We start from the raw sequence: 18,259 nt of genomic DNA, 5'->3' as shown, positions 1-18,259 counted from the left end.
GGTCAAAGCCGTCTTGGAAGCGATCTTCCAAACCAGTTTGGAAAACCACCTCATGATGTAGTTTTCAAGATCGCTTTGCCTCGTTAAACTGACTTTAGCGTGAGGACACAACCATTCTTCGGGAAGCGATCTTCGCACATTTTGAGCGCCCTATTCCACACGACAGGTGTAGAATGCCTATGCTACGGTTTCGAATTTCGCGCGCGAAACGTGTCATCCCGCTGAGAGCGTTTCCATAGCTACAAGAGTGCTTACTTTCGTGTGATCAAGTGGGAACGTTAGCAAAGCGATCTTCCAAATTGGTTTCCTGAATCGGTTTCCAGTAAACTAGTTTTAGAAAGCGTAATGAGAACGGCCTCCATGGGGGTTTACCTACTTTTCATTGCGTCCTACCACAGGAATGAAGCCAGTTCTGCAAATGGCATGAAAACTATATAAACCTATGGGGATTTTGAATTTGATACCTGTGAACATATCTGCTGTCCTATCCTTATCAAAGTAAACAATAATTTCTAGATTAAAGGGATTTATTCATTATAACAAAAAATTCAGGCAAATGTTTTAAGACAAAACTGATAGGCAAAGTAAGAGTTAGAGAAGAGGAGAGATAGAGAGAGGTAGAAAGAGAATGACTCATAGATAGGAATGGCCAAAAGGGAATAGAATCCAGAGAATCACAAATTCCATTGTATTTTGTTGCAGAATGGCACAGGAAACAGCGAGCCCAAAAGTATCTCAATCATGTCAAACTACTGTCTATGTCTCCATCAAATTAGACGTTTCCCTCACAAACTGATGCATCATTCTGACTTGTCAATGACTGACAATGTTCAGATGCTCCCCCCAGGATGGACATTTGCCATGATCTTAATATATTTCTGAAAATTGAGAAAATGTGGTAAAGAATTTTTATTCAGTCCTTGTCTCAATCAGGCTTGCCAATAAATCCATGCTTTCAGCACCAATCAATTATTTTATCTTTGCTTCATGACAAAGCATTCTTTTGTCCAGTATATTTGAAGTCATGTGCCATTAATAAATCACATTGGTAACAGAAATAATGCCAAAAGATAAGAGGAGAAATAGGAAAGCATGCAGTGTCCAAAACTTTGATTGCAAAAAAAGTTTCATGTTACATAGAGGGAAATTCCTGTTGTAGGAAACTGAAGACAATCATTGGAGTTTTCAAGCTATTATTAGATATTTCAGAAGAAAAATATAGTAGAAAGGTTCACTCCAAACGATGCACTCAGATGCCATGAAATTCAACGCATGACTAAAGTGTTAAAACTGAAAAGGTGCATTTTGAGAGGAGATCCTGCAGAAAATTGGATGCAACATGGATATCAATTATGACCAGTTGGCATTCTCCTGGTTCAGATATCCATGGAGGACAATCCAAATTGACCTATAACCCCTGGGTCAAACTGGGTGGCTTGAATAAAAGTGATAGTTAACTTTGCATTAATAAACAAATTGGTTAAAATAAGAATTACATAAGATTTGAAATAAATCCGGTCCTGAATGACACCATCCAAACTCTGGATTTAATCTCATTCCATGTCGTGTTTGTGATTCTAGCATAAGAAAGTGGAAACAATCCCCAAATAAACCAATATAATTTGATATCATGTGACAATCAATATACACAGCGCAGTTGTGGTAGAACAACTTTCATTTTCAAAAGTACCAGCAAACACTGTGAACTCTTACACAATAAAAACTGTGCTAGGAAGTTACAACTCTTGATGAGGCATAGAAACCAAAGAGAAGAGATAGAATTATCACTGAAGCCTGTTTTATCAAACAATATTTATTTTGCTGGTAAGTTACAATATCAAATAGGCCTAATGTCAACCCTGAATGATTTACATTTACACAGTTTTAAAAAATGCACATGTTCAATCCATAAGTTTCATAAGACCTCTCTTTTATAATGTATACGGCCTACAGTTTTAAATCCAGTTAATAAGGTGTTAATGTTTTTGTCTAATTATATTACTTTTTTTACTGTATTTTCCTGATGACACCTTGTGTCTCAACTTCTGAGAACTAGAAGGGCTCAGGTGATAACACATCAAGTTCTCATCCTACTTAATTTTATTGGTATTGTCATGATGGGGCAGGTGTGAATATGATTATTATTTGAGGAAACAGATATGATACAGTATTACAATCAGTGATGAAAATTGAAAGAAAGAAAAACAACAATGAATACAAAGAACATGAGAAAATCAAGAATTGCTGGCAAGCCTTGTCTGCTACTATAGCTTGTCGTATCATCTTACCAACAAAATAAACCATGTAATACTATCCCATAATTAATGCTTTGAATATAATGGGGTATCGTTTTTCATTGTGAAATACATTGAACTGGTATTACATGTGCTACTGTTTCAGAGTGCTTAAAGATGGAGATTGAACAATGAAGTTGAGAGCATTATTAATCCTGCATGCACACATGGATGCTGATCTTGACATTTCAGCATTTTTTTTACATAATATTAACAACATCACCATGCCAAATAATCTAAGTCTTGAGTAATATAAAAAAAATGTATAAAACTGAATAGCTACATTAGACCTAAGCCACAATATCTTTCATTTATTTTTCAGCCCAATTCATTAGAATGTGTCTATGCTATTTCCTAAGGTTCCTATTTTCAAAGGTAATAATCATATATTTTGAAGATTAACTAACAATCCCCATATACATATTTCAAAGATTTTTTTAAAATACATATAGAATGCCGGACCCCAAATACTATAGAAAGCAAGTAATTTCAAAAGTATGAAATCATCCACTTCGGAGTCAAAGTCAGGTGTAGCAATAACACTTTGAAAATTCCCATGAAGGAAGGAATAACAGAGAAGGATTTAGGACTGCTCTTCTATATATCTTTTAACCTCGACTGGAGAATTTATAGGATAACATCAAAATGATAAATAAAACAAATAAAATGCAAGGGTAATTAAGCTTTTGAATAGTAATGGACCCCTCGAAACAACACCCACTTTAGTAGACGAGGGCCTATATGAATTCATCAATAAATATATTTTTTAATAGCTCTGGAGAAGGGTTAGAGGAAACACATACGCGTTTTTAACACAACTATTTACAAAAATAATAAAATGGCAACAATTACAGTATTCTTTACGATGGTTTTGTCTCGTCCCCTCCATAGAATGGTAAGTAATTGTGTTCCCCCTACGATTTACATTTACATGGGAGTACCTGAGAATTGAGTATTGTTGTGTTTAAACAGTGCTTTCCAAAGGACCAACCCCTGAAGTGACTCCCAGGTAATATTTCAAATCTGCATCTGTGTTTTGTATGTTCAGGCACCAGTTTGAGTAACTTTGTCTTTGGATGTGGAGGGGAGAAACTTCTCACCGCTTCTTAATTTGATTTGGACATTTTGTATGTGTGTAATCAAGGAGGTGTTATTCAATACGCTGAACATTATACATCTGGGAAGAGGGAAGTCTCCACCGCATAAAAAAACCCAATACACATATCAAGTGATCCATCTCCTTTGTCCCGTGTCCTTGTTTTTGCCTCGTTTCTAATTCACGGGGAGCTGGGAGGCGAAAAGTGATCGGTTCCCAACTACCCCATCCCTCTAGGCCCAACATTGGATCGCCCAGGCCTTGGGATAGTGGAGATTATAGGGTAAGCTCAACTTAATGAGAGTAGAAAAACAAGCGGGTAAAATTCAATGCAACATTACCCGCTCATGTAAGGGATCCAGGAGGATCTTATACCAGACGATGGGTTATAATACCTATTTCAACATCCTTACTGGCTTTAGGTGCTTTCACACCAATCCCGTAAAAAAAATTACCTTATAACTTTTCATTGGGAATGCTACCCCAATCAGAAAATACCAGGTGTTTTAACAGTATACAAGCAAACTACTCTTTACATTGCCAAAATAAGATACCCCCAAATTAGAAGGGAAATCAAGGGACTTTAAAAAAAATCATGATGTGCAGGGATTTCTCAAAGGTTGCAGGTATACATGGTATATTTGATGTGTACGATAAAGTACAGAAACTTTTGATGTAAGGTGCAGAGAATGCACATCCTTTTCATAGAAACATTAGAGTCTTATTGCAGACGTTATTGTATAACCATATTTAAAGATTTCAACAAGTTCTTGTACTTTGTGAGAAAGAGGGTGTGAAAGTATTTTTTTATGTAGTATGATTAAAGGTCTTATAACAGATGGGTTGTCTTTGGGGATTGGTCAAGTTACATACAACTTTTCATACCTAAATGGATGGATTCTAGCAGGCAATGAGGAAAAAAAAACAATAAACATGCCAGGTGATTGAACCCTTCAAAATGAATCACATAAATGATGTAGTACAAAAAAATATCAATAAAGCAATCAGACTTCAAATGGTACAAAATATTCGTTGTTTATAATTGCTTTTGATTTCTTACAAGACCAACAGTGCTCTTCTTGTACATACAATATAGTATATTATAGAGAATCATAGACTGCAAACTTGGAGGAGGGGGCAACCTCCACTCCCCCTTGATTTCAAAAGGTTTTTATCTGTTAATATTTCAAAGCATTTTTTATAGATTTTGTGTAACACCACTGGTTCAATAAATAACTGCAATGCATAGTATCAGATTTCTTTAATGCTTAAGGGGCAAATCTACCTTTTCTGCTTCTCGAGAAAGTCATTTATCAACGATGTGTACCTGTCGATCACTGCCATGAAATACACGAGAAGTTATGCACCGTAATGTACACTTGATTGATTTTGATGCATGCAGAATGAATTCACATGGTTCCATCCACCCCCCCCCCATCCACCCAAACCGTTACATGAAATCACTGCTACTGAATAGAATGATTTCTAAATATCCGACTAACAAATTAACTTATATTGTAATCATTGATAGATGTTATATTTTGACATTTGAAAAATAGCCATCTCATTGTGATTTTTCATACAGTCAGTACACCCCCCCCCCCCCTTTTAGAAATGTTCTTGGTAAGAGCAAATTCATCTCTACTGCTTCTTGCAAGAGCTAGACTAGCAATCAAGAACATATAAGCAATTAATCACAAGACTGATGCTTAAGTTTTATGGATAATTTTTCAACCCCCAAATTGACTCCAAAATGACTATACAAGTTTCTTGTGACCCAAAGATACCCCTAACAAACCTTGATTGATAACAAACCTGGCATAAATGTGTTCTTCTGATTCAGATTCCTTCTCCATATCCTGGTTTCTGCAGAAATAAATGAATAAAAAAAATGAAATGAAGTTCCAAACAAAATCTGAGAATGGAGGAAGAACAGTAAAATAAAAATATTGTTTTGAAATATATATTGTTTTAGATATATTTGTTTCGAAATGTCATCAACCTTTTCCTGACCTCATAAATCACAAATTATTATTTGAGGAAGAAGCATCATATTTCACTAGGGAAGTCAATTTACTTGTATTTCATCAGGTAGTATCATAACACTTCCTCACAAGGTTCCATGGAATTTTGACATTTGATAAAAAGAATTATGGCATAATCATGTTATATTTCAGAGCAGTTATACTTGTAGTTCTATTTAAGCATTTATTGAAACATATTATCATGAAAATAATACTCTATCAAAAATAAGCAAGTATACAAGTGTGACTTCTTACATGAGAGCAAAATGTGTCTGTCATTTTACATGATGAGTAACCAGCTATATCTTAAAGAAGCATCAGGAAGAAGAATTCAAATCGAAAAAATGTAAACATAAATATATGTCACTTACTTCCTTTTGCCAAAGTGTTGTTTCCATCAAAATAAGTTTAATTGTGATATTGTATGTCATTTCATGAAAAAACTTTTGCCAATGATAAAATTATAAATTAAATGTATATTTCAGAGTAAGAGATCTGAAGATTATTTAATGAAGTTATACATACCCACCATCAAATAATATGTAGGTTCATAAGCTTGTCAAAATAAAAATCAAAGACATATCCACTCACATATCCACACCCCCTCATCCCCTTCCCCCACTTTAAAGTACCAAGGGATCCCCCCCCCCCTTTGACTCACACTCATAGACCAAAGTGACAGCTTTGAGTTTGACATGTATTCAAGAGACATTGAAAAGCCAACCGCAGATTGCTACACCTTCAAAAGTGCACCTAACAGGTATTAGCACTTTTGTTTTAAGATTTTTGCCTCCAAGATACTACAGTTATGCCAATCATAAACCAAGACTCACATGGGAATGCACTTTTAATGCCCACAATTGCTACCTTTCAACTGGCATGTAATGGCAGATGCATAATTTTCAGAAACCAAATTGAACACAAGACTTTCACAAACATGTTGTTGTCAAGAAGAAATCGCAATGACATAATTAAAGCTAATACAAATCAATTAAAATGACAAGTATATGGGACTCAGTGGTAGAATGCCTGCCAGATGAACAAAAGGGTTCAATACCCAGCCAACAATCTCTATGAAATGGGACTATTCAGACTTCTTGCTAGGCATTCCATGTATTATAATGGAGAAGATGAAGGGCAATATTGAAAAATCTGTTAGGCTAAGACGACTACCATGGGTAAGTAAAAATAATCATTATTCATTTAAATAATACTCAGAAGTGTAATGCATATATTCAACACTTAATAATATGACTATCAATTAACAAAGTACTTTTGAAAAACAATTCATCCACTGATAATGTGCATTTCTATATAAACAGCAATTTGAGGTGTTGAATTCCAAAGTTTCACTCACAAAGATGCTAATATTTTATGTTTAAGAAGATATTACAGCAAAATAAAGAAGAGTGTCTACAAAAAAAAACATTCTGCGGCTGGAAACATCAGTAGCTGTTTTAATGGAATTGGCGACAGTGACAAGAGGGTGTCTTGATCCGACCTCATCCTACCCCCATATCCACATCAAATCTACTGCCATCTGACAAATCTCTCGATTGGATGCTGAGAGATGATGGGCTTCTTAACTCCATCAAACTCGCTTTAAATCCTGTCAGACGACAAACTTGGATAATCGAGGAGGAAGGAATTACAGAGTGACACCAAAATCCTTTTATGTGTGGCCCTGTATGCCTGTCTTTAATTGTCTTTGTGTTTTCTTCACTTACTGCTGGCAAGCTTGTCATCGCATTTTGACTCCTGTTGATATCTCGAAATCAGGAGAATGCCGTTCATTGACTTTCCTACTTTAAAAGGGGGTTGGATCTCTCGAGTTCAACAGTCATCAGTTACCCTGGACTAAAATCTAGTGATATTGCAACAATTATTTATACTTTACTTTCAGTCAAGCATCTGGGGCCATTTCACAAAGAGTTACAACAGATGTAACTTTACCATTCAGGCAAATACCATGGAAACATTGCTCAACAACCAATCAAAATCAAGGATTCCATGATACAGGTAGTAGATTACCATAATGGCAACTAGATACAATAGTTGTAATTATGGATCATAAACATCATTTATTTGTGAAATAATTTCAGGAAATGCATTTTATTGTTAATCTTGGAGAAATATTACAACAAAGCAAATACTTAGCAACCATCCCCACTCTGTAACAGAAAAAAAAATATGACGGGTGTGTGGAAGACTGCCATGACTTTGTGGGTCTGAGAATGAAGTCAGGATTATGATTTAGAATACTATGGAGTAGTTCTGGGGGTCTTGGCTCTAACATAATTAAGCTAATCCGTACCTTCACATCCAGCATTGCAAAGAAAATATCATCTGAAAATTGGGCAGCATTCGGTGGGGATGTATTTGCAGAAAAAGCCTGTTTGGGGCGAGACACATATCGGCCTTTTTTCACACCCAGCCAGTCCATGGTCGAGCCCATTGCTGAGCCCAGTCGATCGCTGACGATGGACGCGTGAAGGAACAGCAAAACAAAGACGTCACATTTTCTCGGGTGTGACATGACTTTTGTTTATGTTTTCCAATCAGCTCTGTTTTTCTCTCACACAGCTAGAAATAAATACGACGAGGTCGGCATAGCTGGGATGTCTGACCCACTTCGTGTTCTATCGAATTAGCGCCTCAGACTTCCTCCGACGATGACCCCAGTGACCTCCGTCTGCCAGGGTCGACGGGAGAAAGAAAGAAAGCATTCACCCCAAATTATATTTCTCTCTCCAAAATAGCGACACCTAACTACTCCCTCTCGACAGATCCCAAGGAATTTCCAAGAAATATGGAAAGATTGATATCAAAATAACTTTAACAAAATATAATTGAAATTATGAAGGGGATAGAAGTAGGCCCAGCAAATGTGAATTTCAAATAATTTGAAAAAAAATATATACTAAAAAAAAAAACGATTTTATTAAGTATATAACCATCTCATACACATCACAAAACAAGTTTAAATAACAGTGTTTGCATATAATAAGTATCGCAAAATAATTTATAACGAATTAACGATATCAATATAAATGCGTAGCTCCTGCTATCGCTGTCTAAACCAATATTTTGAAACTTATTTGCTTTTTTTCATCTCTTTTGCCACCATTCTTCAGCATTTTTTTCTCTAGCAGGGACCCGTTGCATAAAACGTTTGCCATAATAAAACTCTGGCAAACAAAATTAGGCAATTGGAAATTACACATGAAAAAACTTTGGAAAAAAAATCCAGAGTATTTTATAGCTAAAGTTTGGTGTACCAAGGCCCACGGACTATGACTTTGATGAAAACATCATAATTGTGTGGCAAAGACAGAATCAATTGTATTGTGAGTTTTTAGTTCCTTTGCAGGTACTGAAATGTTGAAATCAAAAGCAAAAAAGTGAACAAGAACTTTACTTATTATATTCTTTTACGTACAATTCATCATAAAAATAAAAAAACCTCAATCCATTTCTCTAAATCGGAAGAATGACTCACTTCCCCGCCCCAAAAGATCTCCATCTCTGTTCTAATCCTCACAAGTATAGAGAAAAGAATATGAAATTCGAACGCCACGTATAAAGATGAAACGCTACAAGCCAGAGGCCAGTTTATGTCAAGTACAGCTATGGTTTTGCCGACATCTCCACGGCTGTAAACAATCCACTGTCATGAAAATGATGATCGCTCCGCTCTCTATATACCTTTCTTGAAATATGAAATCGCTAGTGATAAAAGATGAGCGGCAAAATAAAGACTTATAAATTCTTATCCAAAATGTGCATTTCTTAAAAGAAAGGGATATTGTGTGATAGGCCTACTAACACAATGTGACTTTATAATTATTTAAATATCAGTTTTCAGAGATATACTAGTCTATGGAAGTGATACATTTGGGAATGAAATGGGTAAAGGAACAAACAAATCTGATATTGAGAAGCAACATGGTATATGATCGGGCAATAATTCAGTCGCAGTTGAGGAGGTGGGAGTTGAAACATTACCGATCGAGCATACAAAGCAAAAGAATAAAATATATATCTCAAATACTATAGGTATACTTCAGTATTTCATAACTTTTTAATTATCAAAGCATCTTGTTAACAATGACCACAAGAAAACATAATGTTCACGTCCTTACTTCAATGGAAAAGAAAAACAAAACTTAATGTTTTTTGGAAAAATATCGAATCAAGATCAATGATTTAAAACAGAACAGTGAAATGTATCGGCACGTACATCGCCATGGAGTTCTGGCGTATCACTGGCCAATATTCAAATCGATTCTGTCCCAATTTTGATGTGACAAAAATTTCACAAAACCATTTTGAAAGTTTCTGATGAGATGGAGAGTTTACACCCCTTTTGTGCTTCAAAGGACAAGCTAGCCTCAAGTTCAACGATACGTTTGTTTCAAATTTATATAGGGAAATATTATGAGAATAACACTGAAAAAAATAATCAAATACGGAGGTCATACAAGAAAACTGAGACGTGTTTCCCTCAAAGTTTTACCAAACAATGCTAAGCATAATCCAGACGAAATTTCATTTTTGTCATATGAAATTTCGATTTTGTCCCAACATCGTAAGGCAGACTGCTAATTTAATTAGTAAAAATTAACATCGTGACTTCATGTGATATAATAGAGAGATTTTCATGACGAAATTGAAATCTATCAAAAAATAAATATGTTTACGTTCATAATATTAACAAAAAACAAATAGTGTGTGTTTAATCATCGTATATATCATTTTCACACGACATTCACAAGAATGCAATAAATTTCATAAATAAGGGTAGAACTGTTAATCATGCCGCATCAAATTTTTGAGAAATTGTCACGATACTACGATACGATAATTTCATTCAACATACTCGATATGGGGTTGTACTTGGCCTTTAAAGAAAAACATTTCTTCACAGTTCGTATTGAAAAAAAGGGAGGGTAAACTTCACATGCGTGAAGAAGAAAAGGCGCCAAAATATCGAGTTGTTTTATCGACGTTATACCCCCACGCTGTCAACTATGTATCCCGTGGTGAACACATTTTCTAACCAGTTTCTCACATATTCTTTTAGATCTAGAGGGAAAGGTATTCCCGGAAAGCAATCAGCAGGGTAGAAACGTGTAACTCAATCACGTTGCCAAGACATCCGAGTAGTCGTCGGGAATCGGGGCCAAACATGAACGATGGAAATAAAAATCAAGACGGAGGACGGCGGGGTGCAGAGAGGGAGAAGAAAATGGGGTGTCTCTCCCAATATGCCAGTCTAAATTACTAAAACAGACACAGGAACGTCGTCATTGAAAATTTCAAACAAAAAATATTAGTGCACCTTGAGATATCTATCGACATAAACAATCAACATGAAATCATGAGCACAAGGCGATGACCCCCCCCCCCTTATTGCCCTACCCTCCTTGCCGCCCTTATCAGAAGAAGCAGACCACGCCCATCAAAATAGGAAGGATGTTAGTGAGGTAGCAATGACAGTGGAGAGACAGAAAGTAGGAGCAGAAATTGATTTGATAAAATTTTGTTTGCCGACTGCTGGCGTAGCCGCCAGCGTGGGTATAGCGTGTTGCTTTCTTCCTTATCCATTCTTATCTTTTTGCTTGATTGTACAGGCAGGCGGGAAACTGATCGCCTGTTTTTGAAATTTAAATTTGTTACCTTATCCGACGAAAAGGAGCGCGGTGTAAGGGTGTGAAAATTGGTACCTAATCTGGGTATCTCGTGTCGGATATTTAACGCCGTGTAAACAAAACCGAGCCTGTTAGAAAAGCTAACCCAAAATCTGTTTTCGCGAGGAAGCTGGGAGGTATAGTCATTTCATGGCAGACTCTTTCCCATGCAGGCTGAATATTGCATATTTCATTTACGAATTCTGAAAGAGATATTGCATTTTAGTTATAAAGGAGCCGACGCATCTGGCGCATCTCACAAGGATCAAAATTATGTAGCACGCACCGGTACTTCTAGCGACGAAGTTTCCATCATAAAGAAGGCAAACATTAAATTGAAAAGCGCGCCTATTTCGAAAACTTACCAGACCCAATGTAAATCTAGAAACTAACTTTTGTTTCAAAATATTGTTCTCTCATAGTATGGTTACGAGGGGGCCATGGACACGATGGACATGATGGAAACATCAGTCACATCTCTTGATAGCAGAGTGCACTGGGAATCAGCACTAACAAAACTTTCAGGACTTTGATCTCGGTGATCAAGGACGTTAAATTGACCTTCTATACACCAAGGTCACACATATGGGTCCACTTTAGAGGCATAAACGGGAAAGACAGGAGCCCATTTTCCTTTTACATTTGGATTGTTCGTTCAGTACTCCGATTTCTTTCGTTTTAAGATTATTATATCATGGCCAAGTAAATGAGATGGAAAACACTTGCATTGCAGTTGTATGGCATTTCGTAGGTCGTGAAATTCTACAGCAAGTCGCAGATAAAAATCAGGTTGGCCCATATCTCGATTTCTTGTCACCGTCTCGTAATAATAGTAATTAAAATGAATAAATGAAGGGAATCACCTCGATTTAAATACAATACAGACGAACAAGGAAGCTGCCCTTAATTAACAATTAACACAGCATATGACTTATACAAATCGGACATCTGAAACTAAATAAACCGAACCTTAGCCAAGATTTTGAATATTACACACTTAAATTCAAATATGCCAAAAACAACACACATGAATAATAAGTTCCCATATTCATTCACCGACGATGGGCGGAGGCAATATGAAAATCAAGAGGTTGACTTCAAAAATATTGAAGTGGCAAAACAGAAAGAGAGAGAATTCATAGAGTTCAGGGGGGGGGTGTCTGTTGGGACCAGGAATGTGTATGTATATTGGTTGATCGGTTTCGGTTTACATTACCCCGGGGGTTTGTCCTCATCATGTCCTCACGATGCGGAAGCGAACCAAGGTAAAACAGCTTCCTCATGACTTCTTGATGAAGACAAGTCCACCTTTTCTAGAAAGCCTGTACTACTAGTGCATTTTTTTGTCCTTCCTGTCACCTTATTTTTAGGTCATGTTTAATTTCATCTCCAGGATCTACAAAATAATATAACGGTTACTTGTTATGCATTCATTTCATTGGCACTTGCACTAACAGTTCATTTATCATGTCATGGATTTTGTTTTAAGTTTTGGATTTCGGGGGGGGGGGGGGCAAACACTTTCTTCCTATAATATCTGCAGTGCAGCTTTAAAACCATATCCATCGTACCACATAGGCCCTATACAATTAACACAATCCAATCTGGGGGCGGGGTAGTCCCTGATTGGGAGTCAAATGCAGGCAACTATACCAGAAAGGTCAATTGCGTTCTCTATCAATGCTAATGCCATCACTCTTTCGTACTAAAACTCAAAATAATATTTGTGTCAAATAATTTATGCCTATTATTGTGGTCAGATAAAACTCTGATGACGATCTCTTTTAATTTCCGAAGGGCAAGTCAATACCTTCAATTCATTACCACACCTATGACTCTGTACGTCCAGAATATAAAAAAACCCCAAGGTCTCGGCATGAGGCTAAGAAAGGTGCTGAGTAGTCAACCACAACGAGCTGTGGAAAACAAGGGGCTTAGTTTCGAAGGTCTAAGGTTAGTGGAAAATTGGTGGTGGAATGTGTCTGGTGTGGTAGACGCTTCTCGATCCCCCAGGGAGCTGTCCTCAGCGTGTCCTCAGAATCTAAAGTGGGATACGACATTGCGGGATGGAATTCGACAAGAAAACTTGTTTTGATGTGTCCTAGTGGACAAACTGCTCAGTAAAATACTTGGACGACTGGATTACAGGGCAAGAACATGCTAGTAACAGTTGTAACCAGAAATAGACTTCGTTTTCATGTTTTTATCATGATGATAAATTGATAAATAAAATTACTGAAATTGTATATCCCAACTCTCTCCCTCTCTTCTCTCCCTCGCACTCTCTTCCAATCCCTCATGTTGTTTTCTATATTAGTCTAAATCTCTAGGCTATATTCCCCCCGTGTGCCCACACAATCTCAAAGATTTATACCACATCGGCAATGTTTACCAAGCATATCATTTCTTTTTTATGAACCTCCCTAAGTTGTCGTCATACGAACCCTTTCCAGACCCACAGCCATCAATTCCCTCACATAACCTTTATCGCTACTTTCCCGCCGTGATAAATCGTTCATTTTCAGCCATCGATCATGGGGATGGAATGCCACATGATATATTTAGTCCATCATAAATTCAGTTTTTCTTGAAAGGCGAAACCTGGCGCGCTGCTGGAGCCCCGTTGCCAGGGCAACCTCGCTATGCGTCCTCCCGTTTTTCTGGGTTTATGGAATGCCATCCTGGATGGGATTAATAGGTTTTGGTTATGAAAGAGGATAGGAGATCGGCAATGCGTGAGGTCGATATATCAGTATGACTGTCGAACGGGTCATTGGGTGTCTTCTACGAAATCCAATCATGTCTCATGTTCATCTCTTCTTACAAACTATCTCGTCTTTCATAAATCACTATTTTTTTTGTATTCGCTCTTGAAGTCTCTGCAGTATGAAATCTTTCTCGTGACACGCTATCACAATTCTGTACATTCTCCATCAACTATTTTGTTTTTCGTCCAAATGTTGTCCGATTGATAAACGCGATTGTATTTTGTTATAGATGTAGTTGGATAGCTTTCAAGAAAATACCCCCTCATACACATGACATAGATATGGCACTTTTGTATGAAATGATGTAGTTGTGTGAATATGGAATCATTGATGCCCATCCAACAAAGGCTCAAAAAGAATAACACGAACAAGCTGCTATATGTGCTCAATTATTGTGATGCAAGATTCCATACGTCATAGTCTTAAGAAACGTGACAAACACATCCCCACAATGCATAAAACATCGACAATGCAAAAAATAATCATTAAAAAATTCATTGTACACTTTACAATGCGTGTCTGGAGAGTCACGACCTCACAGAAAGTTCTGGTTCACAAGGGGGATGTCATTCTTTGTGGATATTTTTTTCCTCCATGTTTACGATTTTAGGTTCTCATCCCCCAGTGAGGATTTTATCCTGTGTGGTCTTTGGAACCAACCCAACATGACAAGGGAAACAAACTGCTGGATATCCCAATCCGTGGTGCCTGGCACGATTTCATCTCATATTTGAGATGGACAAAGAGAGATAGGAATTGACCGAATCAACTTTGCGATCACGATGTCGATAGATAGGGGGGTAGATAAGATGGGAGTTGAGGGGAAGAAAGAGAGGTGAAGGGGGGGGGGTGTACGAACAGAATGGGCGGCTTTTACGCTCAAAATTTAATTTTGTCCCATCAACGTTGTGACTTCAGCAAAAAAAATACATAAAATAGAAATTCATTAATTTTTGTGTGTTATAATTAGATTTCGAGGGCACATCATTTTCGTATTACTTACTTAAAAACTACACCAACATTAAAATTTGTTTTATAAAAGTTTTGTTTTTCTCCATTTCATCCACCTTTTGCGTGTATAACCTGGAGCGTGCGCTCCTGAAGTTTGTTTACGTAAACGAAGGGCATTTGATGAATGACCATTTACCTGTCTTCCGGCCTCAAGGGAAATAATGAGAAGAGCGAGTCGAGTCTCTTCGCCTTGGATGTGATGATGACGAGGAGTGAAGAGCGTGTGGATGAGTGTGCGGTTCAAATGAAGAGATATATAGAGAGCAGGGGCCGCGGAACGGTTTAAAAACGGGAGGGGGGCTGACCATGCAAACAATCACAATCAGTAGCTCATTTTGACGTTATTTACACGGTTTTGGAAAAAAAATGGGGGCGTGAATCCGTGTTCAGAGCAGAAGTTTCGGAAATGCATGTATCTTTCTCATCCATGTCATCCGCCCTCATATCCTCGGCGTCATGAAATCGTGAAAATGACTGATGATATTATAATGACGCGTGATGGCCACAGTCAAAATGTTTATCATGCCATTTTGAATCATTTAAGCACCAGAACGTATTAAAGCAAAACTGTGGCGGAGGGGTGGGGGGGGCGGGGTCGTAATGACCTGATCTTAAGTCATGTTTTCTGTGGTTTTATTTCAGACTCGGAAAAACGGCTCTTTTTTTTGAAAAGTTATGAACAGTTAAATAATGAGGCAACATAATTGAGGAGACCTATGTGGTGGATCGTTTCTGAAAAAGCTAGCACAAACAGCTAACCAAAACTCTAAATATTTCAATATTCTGTCATAGCATGTAAAGTGTCAAATGGGTCAGCTATGCGATTAAAATAACAGTGTTTCTTTTTATTTGAAAACATAATGATGTAAAAGAGAATACGATGTTTAATCAATTCTGTGGTTCTCCAACCCCCAGCCTCGACTATGTACATATTTCCGGATAATTATCTTTTTATTTTACCGACCTCCCCCCCCCCCCCCCTCCCCCTAAAATGCATTGATCAGATCAGCCCATCCAACCTCGAATAAAACCAGACACACCCGTAGACCAGACCAATGTGATGTATTGCGTGACGGGATGACGTATGATGGTATTGTGATGTGTGTTTGGTTCTCGGAATACATAATAGGGATCAAATCAAATACAGAAATACCTGTGGTATGAATCATCGTCATCCTGTATTGTACTATTAAAGACAACAACGGTGAGGGAATACGAGAATAGTATGTTGTGATTTGCAGCCATGCGTGTCTGTCTTGTACAGACGTCGAGTTGGGGGTTATATGAGTACAGGATAATACGTTTGTAAACGTGTCTCATGACCGATGGGCTATTTTGGTATGTCGATGTTATCATTATGATAATGATGATTGCAATTTTTATTCAAATTCAGAACTTTACATAAATACAAATGTACATCACAACCAAATACCAATAACAAACTTCAATTTCTATGTTTCAAAGTTCAGACATCCCCTTGTCATTAAAGTGATACTCCAGGCTAAAAAGAATCCGATTTAATCATAAAGAAAAATAAGACAAAGAAAACACTGAAAATTTAGTCAAAATCGGACAAGGAATAACAAAGTTATGGCAATTCAAAGATTTGCATTAAAACAGTTCTTGACATGTCTTCATGAATATTCAATGACCAAATCATATCCCCACTTGTTCTTTTGTATTTTAAATTAGGTTTATTCAAATTTTTTCTACCAAGAACTGAAAAAAAATTGAGAATTGATTTATAGTGCATTGGATATACTGAGTTATGATTAAAAACAGACTACTCGCATTTGAATATCCAACTTATCAGGGAGCAATTGAAGATATTTATTTTTATAATGAATAGATTCTGTTTACAAAAAATGATAAGAACTTTTGTATAGAATCTAGACATCCGAACAAAAATCTGTCACTATATAAGTGTCCATCCGACAAGGAAGCTATTTTGAGTCTTTGAGAGTACTGATAGATTGTTTTAGATTACATTCTGTGTGAATATACAATTAATATGATAGTGTACTTGTCTCATTCGTTTTTAGGTGATTAAATAATCACAGTCAGGCACGTGGCAGTTAGTCAGTGGTCGAATGCATGCCCCCACCCTTATAACATAATTATGAAGGGAAAAAAAGTAAGTCATCGATAAACTAAGTCACGAACATCAGCCATCAACCAATTATACTTTCGTCTTCAAATCCAGCGTAGGAAATTAATTAGCTGTACGGAAGAGAATCTTAAGGTCATTTATTTTTAGGGCTATTTTACTGACAAGGGGCGGTTTAGCTACGGCTGAGCCTCGCATGAATAACGGCGCCCCAATTTTTCATGGCACTTAGCAACCACTTATCATCGAGAAAAAAAATCCTTCGAATCATACTATACACGAAGACATTGATAAAGTAACTTCACTCTGGCCAATTGGCGAGGCCATGAGTAGTTAAGAAATGGAAAAAAAAAATAATTAAAAATCAAGAAGTAGACGATGTCATAAGCATTAATCTCTCAAGGGGGGGGGGGGTCATAATTACGGTTCGACGTAATTTTGCCATGAGTAATTCTGTACTATTTGGTCAAAATTGTGTTTTGTAGTGGTATGGTACTTTTATTAGCTCATGAATACAATCAATACCCAGATTGAAATTTGAAATACACATTGCTTGCATACAACTATATATTATTAATATTTTGGAAAAATTATATATTAAAAAAAATCTAGTTATTTAGATTTCCCAATCTATCACATAAATACGATTTGGGGCGACGAGTAGAGTTGATAGTTGGTAATAAGGTGAGGTGGAAGGAACACGAAGGAATTCTCCTTGGAAAGAATTCAAAGACGGTGTGGACAGAATATCCTGACATCCCCGGCTGACATCAAGGAAAGGGTCAAAGGACTGTTGTATGAAATCGTAACAAAGAAAGTGAATGAAAAAAATGAAACCTTGATACTAGCAAGATGCATATGATATTCACAGACTGACAAGATTGTGAGTCACACATGACACCTGATAGGATTATGGTTTCTATTCTCTCTCTGATTCTAGTAGTTCTTACGTCCAAAAGGTTAGAACTGCATATATTTGTAATTCAATATGTCAGTGAGCCTTTGGTACGATATTACTCATGGGGATGCTTTACCTGGTGTATTCTTAACCATTTTACTTACTAAAAAGGTCATGAAGGTTGGTGAATCGGTCCATATTATTATCCCATCTTCCGCATTAATGTTAACTGTCCCGTGTGGGAGTAAAAACTAGAATGAAATAAGTCGGGCATTTCTTAATATTTTAATGAAAATGGTGCCTCGCATTGCGCGAGTGTATGATTTGTTTTCTTTGTCTTCTGAATAAGATGTCAACATTAAGTCGCAAAC

This window comes from Lytechinus variegatus, chromosome 7 (assembly GCF_018143015.1).
Source record: "Lytechinus variegatus isolate NC3 chromosome 7, Lvar_3.0, whole genome shotgun sequence".
Taxonomy (NCBI): domain Eukaryota; kingdom Metazoa; phylum Echinodermata; class Echinoidea; order Temnopleuroida; family Toxopneustidae; genus Lytechinus; species Lytechinus variegatus.
The sequence above is the reverse complement of the archived record's forward strand: the minus strand, read 5'-3'. Positions refer to the sequence as shown.